This window comes from Nanorana parkeri, unplaced genomic scaffold (assembly GCF_000935625.1).
Source record: "Nanorana parkeri isolate BGI_ZX_2015 unplaced genomic scaffold, ASM93562v1 scaffold159, whole genome shotgun sequence".
Taxonomy (NCBI): domain Eukaryota; kingdom Metazoa; phylum Chordata; class Amphibia; order Anura; family Dicroglossidae; genus Nanorana; species Nanorana parkeri.
The window spans coordinates 1,176,605-1,184,779 of NW_017306427.1; positions in this window are offsets into that span (position 1 = coordinate 1,176,605).

Here is an 8,175-nt window from a genome sequence, read left to right on the forward strand (position 1 = left end):
ATGCAACGACATAACAGGATACACAATAAACACACTGCAACATGTAAACTGGGCAGAAATAAACTGCTTATAATATGTGGACTGAAAGAAAATGCTAAAATCATCCATTTGCACTTCAATCTCATTTCACAGGAAGGGTCTTGACTCTTTGGAATTACCTCCCTGTTACAGTATCAGCACCAGTCAATGTGAACTGGTAATATGACAGCTACCTGTTTGATGAATATCAACCCTTGGGGTAATCATTAAAACCCAAATGAGCTGTTTTGCTTGTATTAGCCGGTGAGTTGCATTGACTGCAATAACGACCCCTATACACGCTTTTGCTCCGCAATCAATTATTGCCCAGGGCAGCCGGCTTCGGGGATCACAGGAAGCAAAGTGTTTTACTTCTCCTTCTGGTGGGTTCATTTATCCTCTATTTGTTATTATGTGCTTGTTCATGAGACCTCAATGAAGCATGTTTGTGAATGGCTGCTCCTATATCGACGGCACCCAGTCACCAGGATAGGCAAAGTCTAGTAAACACGAAAATCCAATAGGAAAAATAGCAACTTCGAATAGTCCCCCTTTTTTTATTCTGCAACGAAACCAACCTAAGTGGAGTTATCTGTTCCATTAATCAGGAATTCCGGAAGAGTCTACATGCCAGCGTCTTGTCTTAAAGCAACAAATCATGACAGACAACAGACAAGTTCAAATTCGGCACTCATTGCACTATAGGACGGCACTAAACTACCAGGAATTTGTTGGAAATCTGATTTATTTGGTTAAATTTGAGTTTTGGGAATTCTCTGGAATACTCTAACACCCCATTCACTTGCTGTACACATGAACCTGCGTAAAATTGCAAAAAACACATTCCACTCGAGGCGCCATTATTGTTAAGGCATTGTTAAAAAGGACCCAATGCTCACAGCTCACACAGCTGCATGACCTTCTTTGCCATGTTCCTCGCATGTTGGGAAACCTATTGGATTGAATAGGCTGCTCTATGCAGACGTGCGCCAAATACATGACAAATGTACAAAAACGCTAAGTGAATTCACATGTGTAGCAAGTACCAATGGGGCCTAAAACTGTCCACCCATACTTTAAAAGTCATACCTGGTAGGCTGGAAGGAGGCAAACATACTGTAGTTCTAGTTGCAAAAGACAGGAGTGTTGGGGTATGACATGAGTAGGCATTGGATCAAGTTAACGTTTGGCAATGGGGCCTCAGGGTTTAGAGTTCCATCACAGGAGATGGAAACATTGTCAATTCAGCCTTTTTGTGCAATTTAAAAAAAACAAACAATAAAATAAAAAGAAACAATTATATATATATAGATATCTATATATATATATTAAAGTGACTCTGTTGCTATATACATTTTCTTCAGGTAAGGCACACTTGTAAAAACAGAGTGCAAATACTTGCCTCCCACTTACTCCAATAAACTCCACTCCAAGAAATGTGCCACCTAAGGAGGCCAATTGACACTCCTTCTCCCATAGTAGATGTAGGATTTTAAAGGAGAACTATGGGGTTAAGGATTTTCCCCATAGTTCTCCTTAGGGTTGTCACGCCTGTATGGGTACTGGTCACGTGGATCACAGCTGCGGAGGCTTCTCAGGTCTGGTACTCTGGTTTCACTCTCTATGTGAACTGAGAGTTAGGGTACCTTGCATCACAGCCTCAGGGTTAGTAAGAGAGTGGCAAGGGTTAACGTTAAGTGTGCTACTGGATGAGCGATGGATGACATCAAGGGTTAATGCTTTTGCAGGATCTAGAGGGTTATCTACAACAGTAGCAGTGAATCAGTCCCCCCTATAGTAGTTAACTTGCAGAATGTACTCAGAGACAGTGTGTATGGTTATAGTGTGCAACTGCACTGAGAGTACTTGCGCTTTGGAGTACAAGCCGGAATGGAAGTAGCTGGGGTCCTTGGTGGTGTCCGGGTAGTAGAGGTAAGCTGGAGGCACGGTCTATGGTGTTGGAGGGTCCCAGGAGACAGCAGGCATTCTGACTCAATATTGGAACGCCATGCTGTCTCGTCTGGGAGTTTAAATAGGCTGAGAAGTGAAGGAGGAGCCGAGGCACGCATTGGTGCACTTCCGCGTTCCACGGTGGAACGCACGCGGCCCCGAAACCCGGAAGTGACGCGCGTGCGCTCCACCCTGGAACGCAATCGGCCCAACGAAGGAGCGACTGGCTGCCGCATCCTCCCTCCTCGCTGGCTGGTGATGGCGTCGGCCGTGACAAGGGTAACGGGAGGACAGCTGCAGCTGAAGCGGATCTCGACAATTGTGCAGGGATCCGCCCAGCTGCGTGACTGACAGCTGGCTCTGCCTATCTAGAGGCAGAGCCAGCTGTACCCGCCCCCTCCCCCGTCCGGAGCGGGGGGGGGGGAATCCAGCCCCTCCCCTGTCACGGCAGAGAGCCGTGAAAGGGTCCAGAGGTGACCGAACGCCGGTATGTGTTCCCTCACCTCCCGATCTACTGAGCCGACCTGTGACAGTCTCATTGTCACAGGTTGGCTAGAACTATGAGGTGAGTGAAAATCACTCACCTCATAGTTCTCCTTTAAGCACCACACCAATCAAAACAGTCCAGATACAATTGTATTCCATAAGGGACAGGGGGAATTCAACTAGAGTAGCCAACGTGTTACAGGAGTCCAAAACACACCCCTTTCATCGGGTCTCCATCTCCTATGTCCCGTGCAGATCTTGCTGGTTCCTCCACTTGACAATATTGTGTCCTGAACTGATGTAGAAGTAATCAGAAGGAACCAGGAGATCTTCACTCCCGGAAAATTCAATTCCCCAACAGACTTCAGTGGATGATTTCTCATGGACGGTTTCTCATATCTATCTAACCTTACCTGAATCCTTGGTCCTATCAAAGGTTGGATCTTAGGTCTTCTATATTCTGATCTGTATTGCGAGAGGTTTCTTTTTGCAGTGCCCACGTAATTCCTTGGTGATGTGGATGCTGCCCATTGGTTGTCAGAAAAGGTTTTCTCACAGGATCCTAAAGCCTTCTAGAAGAGATGTTATGACATCACAACACAAGGGGTGCCAACAAGACCAGTAATGGGTGCCAACAAGACCAGTAATGGGTGCCAACAAGGTCAGTGACTGGTCTCCTCTACAGAAAGAGTCACGTGATGGCGGACTCTAGAAAGTAAAAAAAAGGGTCTTAGGAAAAAGATTGAATGGGTATGAGGTGGAAGGGATGGGGGGAGGGGGTTGCGTCTCAATGAAACTGGAATTTTACTAGTAGCTATTTCTACGTTTGCGGCCCTTATTTTTATACCGCTGAGCAAATGAATTGAATATTCCATCAGCAACTGCGGTTTATAGATTCAGCCTCCTGTTTGTGTTTTACCTTTATAATACTTTTCATTTAAGTGGTTTAAAAATTCAGTTTTGACTGTTTGGTTTGTAACGTAAAACTCCAGCGGGACGAAAAAAATGTATATATACAGCTCGATTAGCCCTTGGGTTCATTACAAGTCTTAATAATCCGCTATCTCCATCCGCCATATGCATAATAATCTCTTAATCAATGCCGAAAAGTGTATAATAGTAAAGAAGGAGAACACAATCAATACCCCGAGCTGAAATGAAATGAGCGTCTGCGGTTGTTCCTTCACAATTATGCCCAGCAGAGTTAAGACAATTAAAAAGGAACATGCTTCATGTTAACATTACTTACAGGAACTTGTACCTGGCTTAATTAAAAAAAGTAAAAGTAATAGACCCGACGTCCATTTACAGTCGCAGTAAAAACGTTGATCTCTACGAATAGAGGTAACAAATACATTTTTGTAGACTTCATTCCAGATAAGAAGATGTATATTGTCCACATTGGGCATCATTATTATCTAACGTGCAATACAGCAAAATGAATTTCCATTATCTGGGCAATAAAGATGGAATATAAAGAAAGGAAAATGAGCTCTGGCTGCAGAAAATGCCGCATTTGTTAGTAAATTGCAGTCCAAACTTGAGGGACTGAACCAATTAAACTGGCTTTTATGAAGAATTCCAGACTTAAGAACTACATCTTTAGTAACTCAAACACACACACATACAACCACATAGGTCAGTGGTGGCGAACCAGGAAGGGCACGCGGGGCCCTCTCTGCTGGCACGCGAGCCCAGGTGCATGGACCACGAATAGAAATAGATCAGACGGTACGTGATCCAGGCCAGTCACAATCAGGCAGCAGTGAGGGCCTCTAAACAGGCAGATTAGACGGCCGCTTCCTCCTCGCTAGGACCCCAGGAGGCCCCCGCGAGCGGCCGTCTAATCTAAAAAACAGGCGTTGCAGTTTGGGCACTCGGGTTCAAAAAGGTTCGCCATCACTGACATATGTTGAACTTGATGGTCCTGTGTCTTCATTCAACCTTACCTACTATGTAACTATGCAACTTCTCAGCTCTGATGAAGGAGGACTTATGTAGCCCCCAAAACACATTGGCTTTCCCTGGCACTGACTACAGGGGTTGGAGCTTCTGTTATTTCTTCAAGGATCTCCTGTAAGACCACTGTATGGATGATGAGCTGCTAACTAAGCCCAAGAGATAAACCCATGAACACTAGGGGGGTTATTCACGTAGGAGCCGAAGGATCCAACCGAAGCTTCGGCTGATCTTTCGGCTCTCTTCGACCGCCAGAGCCCTTCGGTTCAGTGCAACCGTAAGGTTGCTGTACGGGCTATTCACAATAGCCCGTACAGCTGCCGAAGGCGGCCGAGTGGCTCAGCTGAGCCGATAGCATATGCTTCGGATCAACTGAGTCGAATTGACACCCGAAGCAGGGAGAACGGCCTGCCTCAAGCCCTGCTGTCAGGAAGCCAGAGCCAGGATTCTTTCATCGCCGCTTGCGCATGCGCATGGTGCAACTAATAGACTTGTGTCAGGTGCAGCGTCTCTGCATAAACGTGTGCGTGTTGTTTGAGTTTTTGGCGCCCTCTGGGCTATATAAGGCTGTGACTAAGAAACCTCCTTTGCTGTCAGATCGTGATCTTCCCTGTGTTCCTATATCCTGCTCCTGAAGTGTTCCTGTTATCTTGACCCGGCTTTGCTTTGACCTTTCTGCTTCTCTCCAGTGATTGACCCTCGGCTTGTTCCAGACCATCCTCCTGCCTCATCCTCTGTACCTCGCTGCCTGCACGTTGATGACCTCGGCCTGTCCTGACTACCCTGCTATTCTTGTCTGCTGCTCCTGCTCATCGAATTCAACTACTACTGGCACTCCTGCCCCTCTGTGCCCCTGTGCTCCTGTACCCATTCAGGAGCCCCAAGACCAGAGAAGTGAGAGAGGCCGCCCTCGACATCTCAGACTCCCCTAAGGTACTTGACACCTACGGAGCCAACAGTGATCTCAGGAGGGAGGTTGAGAGGAGAAAGTAATGAGGTAGGGATTAAGGAAGGGAGGATGGATGGAAGAAAAGAAGGAAAGGTGGAAGGATGGATGTAAGGAAGGAAGAAGGAAGAAAGACAAGGCAGAAAGAAGGGAGGGTGCAAAGGAAGGAAGAAAAGTAAGAATGGGCGGAAGGAAGGAATGGTGAGCAAAATGAGGAAGAAAAGGTAAAAAGAGGAAATGTGGGAGGTGGAAGGGACGAAGTAAGGGAAGGGAAGGTAGATGGAAGGGATGAAGGAAGAATATACAAAATCACCTTAAATTCCCTGTAATGGGATCCTGTGACTGTAGAATGCAGGCAGTCAATGTCACTTAATTACTTTTATTACAGATTACGAATTAGTAATAACAATATAAATCACTCCTGCCAGTGTATTAGGGGTCTATTTTTAAACAATTCACAGAGCTATCTGCCCCGTGAATCTCTGTGAGCATTCGTGCCGTGCAAATAAAAGCAAAAACAAACATTCCTTGTATATCTTGAAGAGCATAGGAAATAAGTATTCATAAGGGCGAAGGGCTCTGTAAATTGTTTACACATAGACCCCTTAGTGTCTTCCAACCTCTGTCAGATTTCCTGGACAGCTTGGTCTGCACTTTGGAGAAAATATTAATTAAGTCACGCGAATTTAATAAGTTCATATACTATACAGTATTTTTTACATGTACTATCCATGTACAGTTATCAGAATATTTTCCCCAAAACTTGTCATTTAATGCTTAGTACTGAAGCATACATTAGTGCAAAGGGCATCACTTAGAGCCGAGGTCTTGAGATTAATTAATTCATTATTACCTGACCTTGCTGTCATCATCTGCTTTCCAGCACGCTGTTAGCGTCGACCTTGACCTTTGAACGACACGAGGCATTTAAAATCCCTCCAATTAAATCCTGTACTCTTAAAAGTTACAGCGGAAACAAGACACGAATGTCCTTTAAAACCAGCCTTAGCTGTGGGGAAAAGTAATAAATTGAAAAACAACAGCCGGAGCCGCGTCGTTCAATTATTTTGCAGGCCTAGAGGGCGGTACCGTGTTAGGGAATTATTTTTAACCCGTGGCACCAAACCAGAAGTAAAATAAATAAATAAAGGTCGACAGTGGCTGGGTTTTATTTATTCTGGCGTGGCCGGTGGGCCAAGCCTCCACTTCAATGACCGGGATTCCCTGTTGGCTCGCCCATTTACCTTAAGCAATAGTATTGTCCATGCATTACATATACAGATAGCAAAATGCATTAAAAAAAAATGGATCCACCGACATAATAATGGGGTCAATCACGACCTCCAGCATTGTCCACGACGGCGGCGACTCGACGAAATTCAAAAATAAATCAATCGAAATAATAATTGAAAAAACGACGCCCGACGACCCGTCGGCTCGCGACAAACTCCCGCTGCAGAATGGCATTCTGACAGATGCCGGCAAAATATAAACAATTGGGCGGAGCTAGCGGTGACAGCTAGCTAGCTCCGCCCAACTGTTTACATTTTTCCGCCACCTGACAGAACATCATTTCTTTGGCCAATCATGGTTCTCACAGTGCACTGTGCTATGATTGGGTAAAGTCTTGCACTTGACCTGTGGTCAGGTGCCTTGCTTTACCCAATCAGGGATTCAAAAGGCACTGTGCTGTGCGCTGTGCCTTGTGGGGCGCTCGGCGGGCAAATAGCCAGCCGAACACCCTGATAGTTTGTGCGTTCGCCAAACACACGAACTGCCGATGTTCGAGTCAAACTGTTGCTTGATTCGAACATCAAGCCCATCCCTGCCCATAAATGGATGTTAAAAAAAAAAAGACTTGCTGGCTGGATCTCCAAGGGAAAAATAAAGAAATAAAAAGCCTAAAAATAAAAAAAACTTACTGGCTGGATCACCAGGTGAGGATACAGGAATAAAAAGCCTAATAAAAGAAAACAAATGCAGCCACCACATTTAAGGATTGGTACGCTGCTATATATAAAATATTTGCTTTTGGATTTAGATACGCTTTAAATGTAGGACCCTTGCTCTCTGTGTGAAAGCAGTGGTCTCTCTGCAGAGGTCTGTCACATCCCCTGCTGAGTCAGAGCTTTGGCTCTGCAGTCAGCAGGGAACATGAGCTATGCTGATTGGAGAGCTAGAACTGAATGGGGAAGGGGGAGGGGGGGGCGACTTTCAGGCTTCTGCAGAGAGACCGCTGCTTTAGCTCCTTTCCAAAGAAAATGCACTGTGAGGCTTTGAATGTCTCTTGCATCTGGAATGTATTTAGCTGATTTAAACTAAAAGTAAATTTGTTCTTTAAGATTACTCTATGTAGAGCCAGCAAAGCCGAAAGGTTCAAAGAAATGAAGCTTGTCATTCATAACGGGATACAAAACGTAGCGAGTAACCTTCATTCGGAGGGTATAATATACATTTGTGCTTAGAAGCGCAGTTCTGGCTGTGCGATGGGAGGACAAGATCATTTCCAATTTATATTTGATAAAAGCTGTTTACAGGCCCAGCGAATAATAAAGTTGATGTGCTAAAGAATCATTACAGTTTCACTATTCCCCTCTTAAGAAGAGAGGCATCTATAGGCTTTGTATATCAAGCAGAGTGAGGCGTTACGAGGAGGTCCTCATGAATTTGCGTTGCAGGCGTACGCTTCATTCCGAGCAGGTTAATGTGCAGACCATCGAGTACGCATCAGCATGGGCTCAGGAATTTACACATCAATTTGATTTTTGACAAAAAGCAGCCTAGTGAAAATCAATGCGACCCTTTCAGTGACAGCC